The sequence below is a fragment of the Nicotiana sylvestris genome, chromosome 5 (genome assembly GCF_000393655.2).
Source record: "Nicotiana sylvestris chromosome 5, ASM39365v2, whole genome shotgun sequence".
Lineage (NCBI taxonomy): Eukaryota > Viridiplantae > Streptophyta > Magnoliopsida > Solanales > Solanaceae > Nicotiana > Nicotiana sylvestris.
In genome coordinates, this window is record NC_091061.1 from 133,062,612 (window position 1) to 133,075,382 (window position 12,771).

Consider the following 12,771-nt stretch of genomic DNA (forward strand, 5'->3'; position numbering starts at 1 on the left):
AAAAATTAGATACCATGCCTATAGGAATTAAAATAACCTCTAATAGAAATCATGCCCTTGGAACTTAAAACCAGTTTAGTTAAATAAATTCGTTTAATTCACGTTTGTTTATTCTGAATTGGGTTAATCAATTAATCTGTCGCTTATTTAATAAGTTTTCAAACGTTGTCTTAAATTAATACTGTTAGAAAGCATGCCTATAGGATCTCGAGTTATCGTTTAAAAAATTATTTTACCGTTTTGTTGCACTCCTAATCAATATAGATATCATGCTCTCAGGACACCACTGTTATGCATTTAGCCAAGCCTATAGGGCGATTAAAGTCCTGCAACTATAAAACTGCGCTTTAAAACTACTCGTATTCACATGTCTAAAATCAGTAGGTCATTGACACTTCAGTCCTAATTCAATGTTGTATACTCCCTGCTCACCTAGATATCATGTTCTAAGATTTTCGCTTAAATGCTTGACTGTTATTTTGAAGACGTGCACTTACTTGTTATATTTGTGGAGGTGACTGTGGGCCAGCAATTTTTTTTCTTTAAATGCAGTCCTAATTGTTTTTGATTGACGCCTAGACTTTTATCCTTTAAACCTTAGAAAGTTCTAGAACTACCCAAATTAGAGGTCCTAAATATCTCTAGGGCCACGAGGAAGGGATGAGTAGTGCACGCATAAGACATTTTTCCAATGTTACTAGAACGCTTTAGGCTATGACCAAGGGGAGAGAATTAGGTAGTAAAGGATATGATGACTACGTGCTAATGTTACGTGTAGCTCCTCATTGAGGAGTGATTACCAGGCATTGTGTGGGGTGATCCTGTAGGCTAACCAACCTAGGACCCATCTTTCCCAATTCCCGATGTTTAAACCTTACTTTTCTTTATATATGTGCAACTTGTTCGAACCTTTTCCCCTGTTCCATTACTTGAGTCATATATGTGCTTAACATGCCTTTATTTGCAAGTATGTGTTTAAAAGGACTAATTCAGATAAGTATAATTTCGGCCGGGACCCACTGTTGTGGACCGAGAGGGGTGCCTAACACCTTATCCTCAAGGTTATTTTGAGCCCTTACCCTAAATCTCTGGTAATGCAAACTAGTCTAATAGTTAATTGCTCTAGGTGCCCTAACGCACCATAATCCGTTAGGTGGCGACTCTTCCAAATACCCAAATCCCAAAAGGAAATGAGTTATTACCCCCATGAACGTCGAAACCCGAACTTTTTCCGCGGAGGAAAAAAGGGGGCGCGACAGCATGGCGACTCTGCTGGGGATATTTTTAGGCTCTTATCATAACAAACTTATCTTTTGTAAATTAGTCCAAGCATGCTCTATCCCACGTACCCTTGCCCCTTATTTGAATTTAACTGTCTATTTTCAAGCATTTATGATTTCTTTACTCCTAAAACTGACTTGTCTCTTGTTTTCTTTTTCCATACCTGTCTTTCAATTATTTAAATACTGTATTTATTTTTCCTACGTGCAAATACTTGACTACATGCTATTTATTGCTGCATATCATGCTCCACATCATATTCCACTCGTGCGTATTAAATCCTATAGCAACGCTTGATGAGTGGTTGCGCTCTTCCTATTTATTACCCTTAAATTCGGAAAGGCTTATTTGCGGTAAAACTAGTCGATCAGCGGTGCAGTCGATAGTTCCGTGCCTTTCCCCCTCAAGTTGTCCGTTTAAGGGTACCAGTATAGACCCCCATAGTAACCTTACTTTCATTGAAATTATTCATGCATCATGGTCAAACCTAGTCGAATTAATATGTTGTCCACATAATAATCTTTTAAGACGAGCCTTATCCAAAAGTCCACCGGGGTTTCCATAATCCCAAAGGACACAACCACGTTTTGTGCATTAATTTGGAGAACTAAATGCCAATATGCTAATCATGAATGTATACATAGTCGAGTCTGGTGGGGGAAAAGGCCTAACCCTTTTGTTTTGCAGAAAATGAGGCACGAGGTCCCCAGATTCGGTATGGTTAGCAACATTCCACCATTGATGCTAGATTGGCAGGAAGACCTTTCCTTAAGTGACAAGAAACATGTAAGAAAGTACCTGGGTAATTTGCCTTCCCTGCTAGACATTCAGCCAAACAACAAGTTGATCGAAGCTGCCACTTTGTTCTGGGACAGTGAAAGGTCTGTGTTCCATTTCGGCGACATAGAGATGACTCCACTCCTAAAGGAAATTGGGGGACTTGCAGGATTGACTTGGGACATCCCTGGGTTGTTGGTACCGGAGAATTGTACTGGTAGAGGGTTCCTAAAGATGATGGGGTTGAAGAAAAATGCTGACTTGGGATGCCTAGAGAAGTCTTACATACCCTTCAAGTACCTTTACAAGAGATATGGCCATAGCAAGTTCTACCGTACCTTCCATAACGAGCTTTCTATCACTTCTCTGGGCCACATCCATCGCAGAGTGTTCGTGTTCATTGTGTGTTTCTTGGGCCTGATAGTGTTCCCAGTGAAAAGGTAAAGAATCCATACTAGGTTGGCCATGGTCACCAAGACTTTAATGGAGGGGATCAATGGGCAAACATACACTATAGTCCCCATGATCATAGCCGACACCTACAGGGCTCTGGAGGGGTGTCAAAGAGGAGTCATGCATTTTGAGGGTTGTAACCTGTTGATGCAGTTGTGGTTATTCGAACATCTTCAAAAAAGTCACTATCGCCAAGAATTTCCGTGAAGGGCTTGGAACGACCATACTGCCTTCCATCACCCCAAGCGAATGACTTACATTTCGGACAGGTTTGCTTAACCGAAAAGTTCCAAAGAGTGGGTAGAGTTATTCGACAATCTGACCGAGGAACAGGTGCAATGGATGTTTGAATGGTTCCCAACAAACGAATTCATTATTAGATCCAGGGACGCTCCACATTTGGTGTTGATTGGGTTGAGAGAGATATACCCTTATGTCCCTATTCGAGCCATGAGGCAAGCAGGAAAGAAACAGGTTATACCCAAGATCGCCAAAATGAGCCATTTCATAGCAGACTTCCAGGATGATGATTCCCCTTACAAGTGCCAAGCTCAGCACATGTGGCACTATAAGATCATTGTAGAAAAGAACACCATGAAGCCAGACAGGTATCGTGCGGGGTGTGAACCTCTCTACCCAACATGGTTAGAGGAAAATCTGAAGGGAATGTTGATGCTAGGAACTGGTCGAGGGAATAGGATCATAGACGAAGAAGCTGAGGCTCAAGTCAAATACAATAGGATGCGCAAGAGGGTCCACGACTTTGAGAATGAACACCGGGAAATACACGAGAAAAACATGAGATTAATCGATGAGTGGAAAGAGATGACTATCACTTCCAACAGAAAGTTGGAATATCTGGAGCGAGGATTAGTAGAGCTGGAGGGTAAAGTCATAAAGAGGATTGAGGACTGCCAGAATACTGAAGGAAGTGAAGGAGGACATCTGGCCAGAGCCTACTTGCTGTTGGGTCTGCGCGAGCCGGGGAACCTGTATGATGGAGTTAAGAAGATCGAATCTGGGAAAGGTTCTTCTGGGACCAAGTAGGCTAGATTTATTTGCTTTCCTAAATGTAATAAGGCCAAGTGCCAATAGTGACTTGCTTTTTTATTGTCTTAGTGTTGTTTTGGGATTCATCTATTTTTACATTACGAAATGAAGTATTTACCGGCGTCTAAACGTTCTCCAAATCTACTTGTCACTAGGCCTACCTCGGGCACAATGAAGTTCCCAAATTAGGACACGAATTTACATTCCCGCAATATGTGTTTGAATACTGCAAACATTTTAAAATCCTCACTGACTTGTCTACCCTTTTGTTTTTCTTTATTCTTTATTCCCATCCCCTAAGGTTAGTTTGCTCATACTGGCCTCATCAGCATATCACACCAGATCTAGAGGCCCTTTACCACCTCCTCCTCCAAGCAATACAAAAGGCAGAGGAAAAGCAAAAATGGATGACTTATGTTGTATCCGAAAGGAGAATATTGAGAACGCGGAAACTTCAGATGGACGGAGTACTCCGGCACCAAATGATCTAGTCTTGAGACTAGAACAAAAGATATTGGAATTACAAGGAGAACTTGAGCAGGTTCGCAACTTGGCAAACTTGTCACTCACCCTGAAGGTCCCCGACATCAACCAACAAAACACAAGGAACCCAACACCTCCCCAAAACACACAAAACCAACACCCACAAAATCCTCCTGCACTGAATCAATACGCAACCCTACCCCAAAATCTCAATCCCTTACAGTACCAACTCCGCCACAACATCACCATCAACCAATTCAGTACCCACCAACCACCACTTACCACACTCCCCAAAACACACCACAACCCATTCCCGATCCTCAAAATTCAACCAATGACCATCATTACACCTAAGTCCCTAGCACCCATTAAAGCAACCCTATATATGTGGAAACTGTACCTCACTCTATCCAACCAATCTCCTATACACCGAAATCCTCCGAGAAGGACCTGCTCATTAAAAACATAGCTGAAGAACTTAAGAAGTTGACGAACTAGGTTCAAGGTGTCGAAGGCGACAAAAGAATAAAAGGGTTGAACTATGAAGACCTATGCATACAGCCAGATGTAGAACTGTCAGAGGGATACAAACCTCCCAAGTTCGAAATATTTGACGGTACAGGTGATCCCAGGGTTCATTTGAGGACCTATTGTGACAAGCTTGTCGGGGTCGGAAAGGATGAAAAGATCCGAAATTTGTGAGGAGTCTTACGGGAGATGCTCTATCCTAGTATATCAGCCAAGATCCCAAGAAATGGTTTAATTGGGTGAGTATGGCATCAGATTTCATGGACCGGTTCAGGTTCAATACAGAGAATGCACCAGATTCCACATCCAGAATCTTAAGAAGAAACCTAATGAGACTTTCCACGAGTATGCTACTCGTTAGAGGTCGGAAGCAGCCAAGGTCAGGCCATCTTTGGACGAGGAACAAATGAACAAGTTCTTCGTCAGAGCACAGGATCCGCAGTATTATGAAAGATTGATGGTCATTGAAAACCATAAGTTCTCTGATATCATCAAGCTTGGGGAAAGAATTGAGGAAGGCATCAAAAGCGGGATGGTAACAAATTTTGAGGCATTATAGTCCACAAACAAGGCATTGCAATCATGCGGCATATCAAAAAAGAGAGATGTTGGGGCAGTAATGATGGCCCAGGGCCCAAAATCTCCACTTACCTATCAAACACCTCCACCCACATACCAAAAACCTCCACCCACATATTAAAAACCTCCACCCACATATCAAACACCTCCATCTATATATCAAACACCTCCACCTATATATCAAACACCTCCACCCACATACCAAGCATCACCACCTATATATTAGCCTTCATATCCCAGATATTCCCAACCAGCCACTGTCCATCACACCTATAACTCCCAACCATCCCATTACCAATCACCTCCAACTCACCAAAACTTTCCAAGACCACGACCAAACTTCGACCGCAAGCCACCTAGACAATACACCGCCATTGCTAAACCCATCGACCAACTATATGAAAGGTTGAAAGCCGCTGGTTATGTCACCCCCATTCCTGCTGTAGCATTAGAGAATTCATCCTAATGGGTTAATCCGAACAAAACTTGTGCGTACCACTCCTGTATGAAGGGGCACACCACTGATGAGTATCGAACATTGAAGGATAAGATCCAGACGCTAATTGACAACAAGGTCATACATGCAAAGGAAGCCGCACCCAATGTCCGCAACAACCCATGGGGTACATGTGATAGAGACAAATGAAGAATGGAACCCTGAGGGGTCGATTGGGCTTTTTCGAGAAGGGGTTGACTTTAAAATTGCAGTCACACTTACTCCTATAGTGGTACAGACTCAGTCACCAATCGAGGTCGAGGTAGATGCACCGGTTCCATTTGAGGTAGAGGTAGATCCACCTGCGGCCACCCCCGTGACACTTGAAGTAGAAGTGGTCACACCTTTCACAATGACAATGTCAACCACACCTCCTTTCGACTCAAAAGCAATACCCTTGGATTATGTTGCCAAAGCTCGGCGAAAGGGAAAGACAAAAATGGAGGAATCCGATGCTGCACAAGGAATGGCTAGGACTGGAAGAGTCTACACACCTAAACACTTGGGACCAAGCAAGGATGCCACTACCAGGCAGCCTGTCATTGAAATAGGGCCAGATGACATGTGGAGGAAGGTACAAGCAAAGGAGTATTCCGTCATTGACCATCTGAACAAAACCCCAGCTCAGATATCCATCCTATCACTGTTACAAAATTCAGAGGCGCATAAGAACACTTTAATAAAAGTACTGAGTGAAGCTTATGTACCCAATAACATCACCGGCGGAGAGATGGCCAATATGGTAGGGCAAGTACTAGAAAGTCATAAGATCATCTTTCACGAAGATGAGCTACCACCTGAGGGGTTGAATCATAACCGAGCATTGCATATTACAGTGCAATTTGAAGACAAATTCATTGCCAGGGTTTTGGTTGACGGAGGTTCAAGCCTCAATATTTGTCCATTAGACACTCTGAAAAGGTCGGACAAAGGTTTTCATGAAATACGGGTAGGAAGCATGAACGTGAAAGCTTTCGATGAGTCTCAAAGAGCCATGATCGAGGAAATTAACCTTTGCTTGTAGATGGGGCCAACTTGGTTCGATGTCGAGTTTCAGGTGCTCGACATACCGGCCTCATATAATCTTCTGTTAGGCCGACCATGGATACATGCCGATGGGGCCGTGCCTTCCACACTACATCAAGCTGTGAAGTTCGAATGGAATCGTTAGGAGGTGATCATTCACAGAGATGGGAGTAACCCCATTTACACTAGTCAAACCATCCCGGCTATTGGACATAGAAGAAGGCTAAGAGGGGAAACCTATCATCACATTGAACGTGTCAATGCCGTCGAGAAAGATAAATGGTGGAGCAGTAAAATAGAAAGCATATTGGCATGGTCTGGATATGAGCCCGACAAAGGGATAGATAAGAATCTCCAGGGTATCACTAAATCAATACAGCTGAAGGGTCATATTACTACCTTCGGGCTTAGATATCAGTATATATGGCAAGAATACAATGATTGGTCGCCTCTATGGCACATACCATATTACCCTCTCGAGCAAACCATGCCACATCTAGATCAAACTTTTCACCAAGTAATACAATATAGGGAACTATAGAAAAGGAAGCATTAACTGGGTTAAAGAATCTGTTCTTGGAGGATGAAGACATGGACTGCAGTGCAATAATTGAGGAGGAGGAGGGAGAATGCCTCACTATTCAGACTGTGGAGAAGGGAGCTGTTGTCAGGAACTAGACCGCCAGACCATCCCGAGCCCGCCGAGTCCCTGGTAGCTTGGCAAATTTTACTTCTATAGCCATTCTAGGCATTTAAGATTTTCAGTAATTTTGATTTAAAGACTTACTTGTTTCAAAATAAATGCTCAATTCATCGAGCCATACTTGTCTGGATGTTTTTCTTTAGTTTTAATCAAATGCATTTGCTCTTTATTATTCATTACTATTTTTACACTTATTCTTTCTACAACGTTATTATTACTTTTCCTGATGAACCGGTGACTGTGACATGTAACGAGGAAACACAACATGAGAATAGTGATTCAGAAGATGAAATACTCGAGGAAGTTGTCAGGGAAGTTGAATACTTTGAGAATAAGCCCAAGACTAATCTAGACAAAACCGAAGCAGTAAACTTAAGGGACGCCGAGACAGTCAAGGAGACTCGCATCAGCATTTACTTGTCACCAACAGAGAAGGAAGAGTATATTCATTTCTTAAAGGAATATGAGGACTTCTTTGCATGGTCATATGATGACATGACCGGTTTGAGCACGTACATAGTGGCTCACAAGTTGCCTACTAATCCCATGTGTCCGCCAGTAAAGCAGAAACTCAGAAAATTCAAACTAGATATGAGCCTGAAAATCAAAGAGGAAGTTACTAAGCAGATCAAAGCCAAAGTTCTCAAGGTGGTTGAGTACCCAACTTGGTTAGCTAACATTGTGCTAGTTACAAAGAAGGATGGGAAAGTCAAGGTATGTGTAGACTATCAGGATTTAAATAGGGCAAGTCCAAAAGAAGACTTCCCACTACAAAACATACACATTTTGACCGACAACTGCGCCAAGCATGAACTCTAATCCTTTGTAGATTGCTTCGCGGGTTATCACCAGATCTGGATGGATGAAGAAGACGCTGAGAAAATAGCTTTTATTACACCTTGGGGAGTATACTGCTACAAGATGATGGCATTTGGTCTAAAGAATGCTGGGGCCACCTACATGAGATCCATGACAACCATCTTCCATGATATGATACACAAGGAAATGGAGGTGTATGTGGATGACATCATTATCAAATCCAAGAGGGCCGCAGATCACATAGCGGACTTGAGAAAGTTCTTTGATACACTAAGGAGGTACAATTTGAAACTGAACCCCGCAAAGTGTGCATTCGGGGTTCCCACAGGAAAGTTATTGGGATTCATTATCAGTCGTCAAGGGATCGAGCTGGATCCGTCTAAAGTCAAAGCTATTCAGGAGTTACCACCACCTAGGAGTAAAAAGGACATGATGAGCTTCCTAGGATGTCTCAATTATATCAGTCGCTTCATAGCACAGTCCATAGTCATATGTGAACCCATCTTCAAGATGCTAAGGAAAGATGCTGAAACAAGTTGGACCGAGGATTGTCATAAAGCTTTTGACAAGATCAAGGAGTATATGCCCACACCACCAATTCTGGTCCCGCCAGAACCAGGACGACATTTACTACTTTATCTATCCGTATTGGATGGAGCCTTCGGATGTGTTCTGGGACAACATGACGAGACAGGAAGAAAGGAACAAACCATATATTACTTGAGTAAGAAGTTCACACCTTATGAAGCACGATACTCTTTACTATAACGCACTTGTTGTGCTTTGACTTGGACAACTCAAAAATTGAGGCATTACTTCTATGCCTACACCACCTACCTTATATCCAGGATGGACCCTTTGAAGTACATATTTCAGAAACCCATGCTGACTAGGAAGTTAGCCAAGTGGCAGATACTGTTGAGTGAGTTCGACATCGTCTATGAACTCAAAAGGCATTCAAAGGACAAGCATTGACAGATCATCTTGCTGAAAACCTGGTGGGAGGAGAATACGAACCCTTGAAAACGTATTTTCCTGATGAAGAAGTATAATTCGTAGGAGAAGACATTACTGAAGCATACGACGGTTGGAGGATCTTCTTTGATGGAGCTGCAAATTTCAGAGGAATGGGCATTGGAGCAGTTTTGGTATCAGAAACCGGTCAACATTATCCGGTATCTGCTAAACTCAGATTTCCCTGCACCAACAATATGGCAGAATATGAAGCCTGCATACTAGAGCTTAACATGGAAATCGACATGAACATTCAGAAGCTGCTGGTGATCTGTGATTTAGATTTGCTTGTGCACTAGGTACAAGGAGAGTGGGCCACCAAGAACTCCAAGATATTGTCATATTTGCACCATGTGCAGGAATTGAGAAAGAGGTTCACAAAGATAGAATTCCGACATGTGCCAAGAATTTAGAATGAGTTTGTCGATGCATTGGCCACCTTGTCATCTATGATACAACATCCAGATAAGAATTATATTGATCCCATTCCGGTGAGGATCCATAATCAGCCGACATATTGTGCTCATGTTGAAGAAGAAATAGATGGAAAGCCTTGGTTCCATGACATCAAAAAGTATTTGTCAAAGGGAGAATATCTAGAGCATGCAAACCACACTCAGAAACGCACACTCTGGAGACTGTCCACAGCGGGGGAAATCTGTACAAAAGAACTCCTGATTTGGGATTTTTAAGATGTGTCGATGCAAAAGAAGCTTATAAACTACTCGAGGATGTACATGTCGGGACCTGTGGCCCGCACATGAATGGTTTTGTCTTGGCTAAGAAGATACTTAGGGCCGGTTACTTTTGGATGACCATGGAGACAGATTGCATCCAGTATGTCCGCAAATGCTTTCAATGCCAGGTGCATGCCGATATGATAAAAGTGCCGCCGAATGAGCTCAATGCAACAAGCTCGCCTTGGCCATTCGCTGCTTGGGGGATGGATGTCATTGGTCCAATTGAGCCTATTGCTTCAAACAGACACTTTATTCTGGTAGCCATTGATTACTTCACAAAATGGTTAGAAGCCGCATCCTACAAAGCTATAACCAAGAAAGTCGTCGCAGATTTTGTCAAAGATCGTATTGTTTGCCGATTCGGAGTTCCCGAGTCCATTGTCACTGACAATGCCGCCAATCTCAATAGTGATCTGATGAAAGCCATATGTGAAACTTTCAAAATCAAGCACAAGAATTCCACAGCCTATAGACCTCAGATGAATGGAGCCGTAGAAGCCACCAACAAAAACATCAAGAAAATACTAAAGAAGATGGTAGAAAACCACAAACAATGGCACGAGAAGCTAACTTTCGCTTTATTAGGATACCGCACTACAGTTCGCATATCAACCGGAGCAACTCCCAACATGCTGGTCTACGGCACTGAAGCTGTCATTCCAGCCGAGGTAGAAATTCATTCTTTAAGAATCATACAGGAAGCTGAACTCGGCGATGAAGAGTAGATAAGGAGTCGCTTTGAACAATTGGCCCTCATCAATGGAAAGAGGATGAACGCAGTGTGTCACGGCCAACTTTATCAGAACAGAATGCCCAGAGCTTTCAACAAAAGGGCTAAACCAATATAGTTCGCAGCAGGACAGTTGGTATTAAAGAAGATCTTCTCACATCAAGATGAAGCCAAAGGGAAATTCTCTCCCAACTGGCAAGGTACATACATGGTTCACAGGGTACTGACAGGAGGAGCACTCATACTTGCAGAGATGGATGGAGAAATCTGGCCAAAACCAATCAATTCAGACGCAGTCAAGAGATACTATGCTTAGATTATTCACATTTCCTCATCTGATGTAATTGAACTATGGTTGATCTGATTCCCATTTAAGAGGGAATATGTAGGCAGCCTTATGGGTTCAGTCATATCATAATAAAATTTCCATTTTCCCCCAAGATCAGAAACTGGGGAAGAATTTTGAGGAGGACCCTCAAAATTCTGGAGCAAGTCCAGCCAACGCCAACATATGTTAGAAGATCAGAAGTCGGTTAAGAAACTAGGGCAAAATTTTGAGAAGGATTCTCAAAATTCCGAAGAAGGTTTAGCAAGGTATCCGCAAACGATCAAAAGATCATCTACCAAACTGGGGCAGAATTTTGAGGAGGACCCTCAAAATTCTAACATGAGGAAGCTGCAATGTCCCTGAAATGTGTTACAGTCACTAGTTCATCAAAAAAATCACTTGATACTTCAACATATTTCTAAAATAACTTTTTTTTGTCAATGATTGCATATTTTCGAAAACTTTATTTCCGTAACAGTCAGGTGCTACTCAGGAAAACTCGAAAAGGCCTCCAAAGCGGAGCAAAGCAAGGCTAGAGGACAAAAGGCACGAACCAACCTCGCCTCACAAAACTTACAATTTTTCTTTGAATGCAGGCACATCTAACGTAACGATAACATCCGCAGATATATACACATAGCAAGATTACTATCAATCAGGCCATCAGACACCGAATGTATCTCCAGCTAAGACATATGCTACTCTTATTTTCTTCCTACTCCATGCATGGGACTAAGCCTTGTCCCACATATCTGCATGAGGCTAATCCTTGCCTCCATATCTGCATGAGGCTAATTCTTGCCTCCATACTTGCATGGGGCTAACCCTTGCCTCCATATTTGCATGAAGCTAATCCTTGCCTCCATATCTTTATGAGGCTAATCCTTTCCTCCCCATATCTGTATGAGGTTAATCCCTGCCTCCATATCCGCATAAGTCTAATCCCTGCCTCTATATCTGCATGAGGCTAATCCTTGCCTCCATATGTACATGAGGCTAATCCCTGCCTCTGTAATTGCATAAGGCTAATCTTTGCCTCCATATTTGCATGAGGCTAATCTCTGCCTCCATACCTGCATGAGGCTAATCCCTGCCTCCATAATTTCATGAGGATAATCCTTGCCTCTATATCTGCATGAGGCTAATACCTGCCTCCATATCTGCATGAGGCTAATCCCTGCCTCTATATTTGTATAAGGCTAATCCCTGCCTCCATACTTGCATGAGGGTAATCCTTGCCTCCATATCTGCATGAGGCTAATCCTTGCCTCCACATTCGCATGGGACTAGGCACTGTCCCTCTTTGCATAAATATTGCTCTATTTCTAGTACTACTTATTTGCTTTTCAATCGGGCTTAGCTTTGTCCTTCATTTCACAAGACTAAGCATTGTTTTGGTAGCATCATATTATTGCATCTCATGGGCTGAAATATTGCCAACCTATCCAAAGGCATCATAGTCTAAAATGCATCATCCTCATAGCTAGAAGACACCATGCCATGGCCTGAGGATCCCTCAAATTTGCATATCACTATTCAAAGGCGTCATGGTTCGGAGGCACCATCTGCATGACCCGAGAACAACATTTCATGGCCTGCGAATCCCTCACTAAACAATTCATGGCCCAGGACATCATGGTCTAAGGACGTCATCTTTAACTCAGATTTAAAGACAACCTTCATAGTCCAAAGGGAATCTGCATCATGTTTAATTTTTCGTGCGATACATGTCGGCAACATCTTTTCATCTGCAGGTGACCAGAA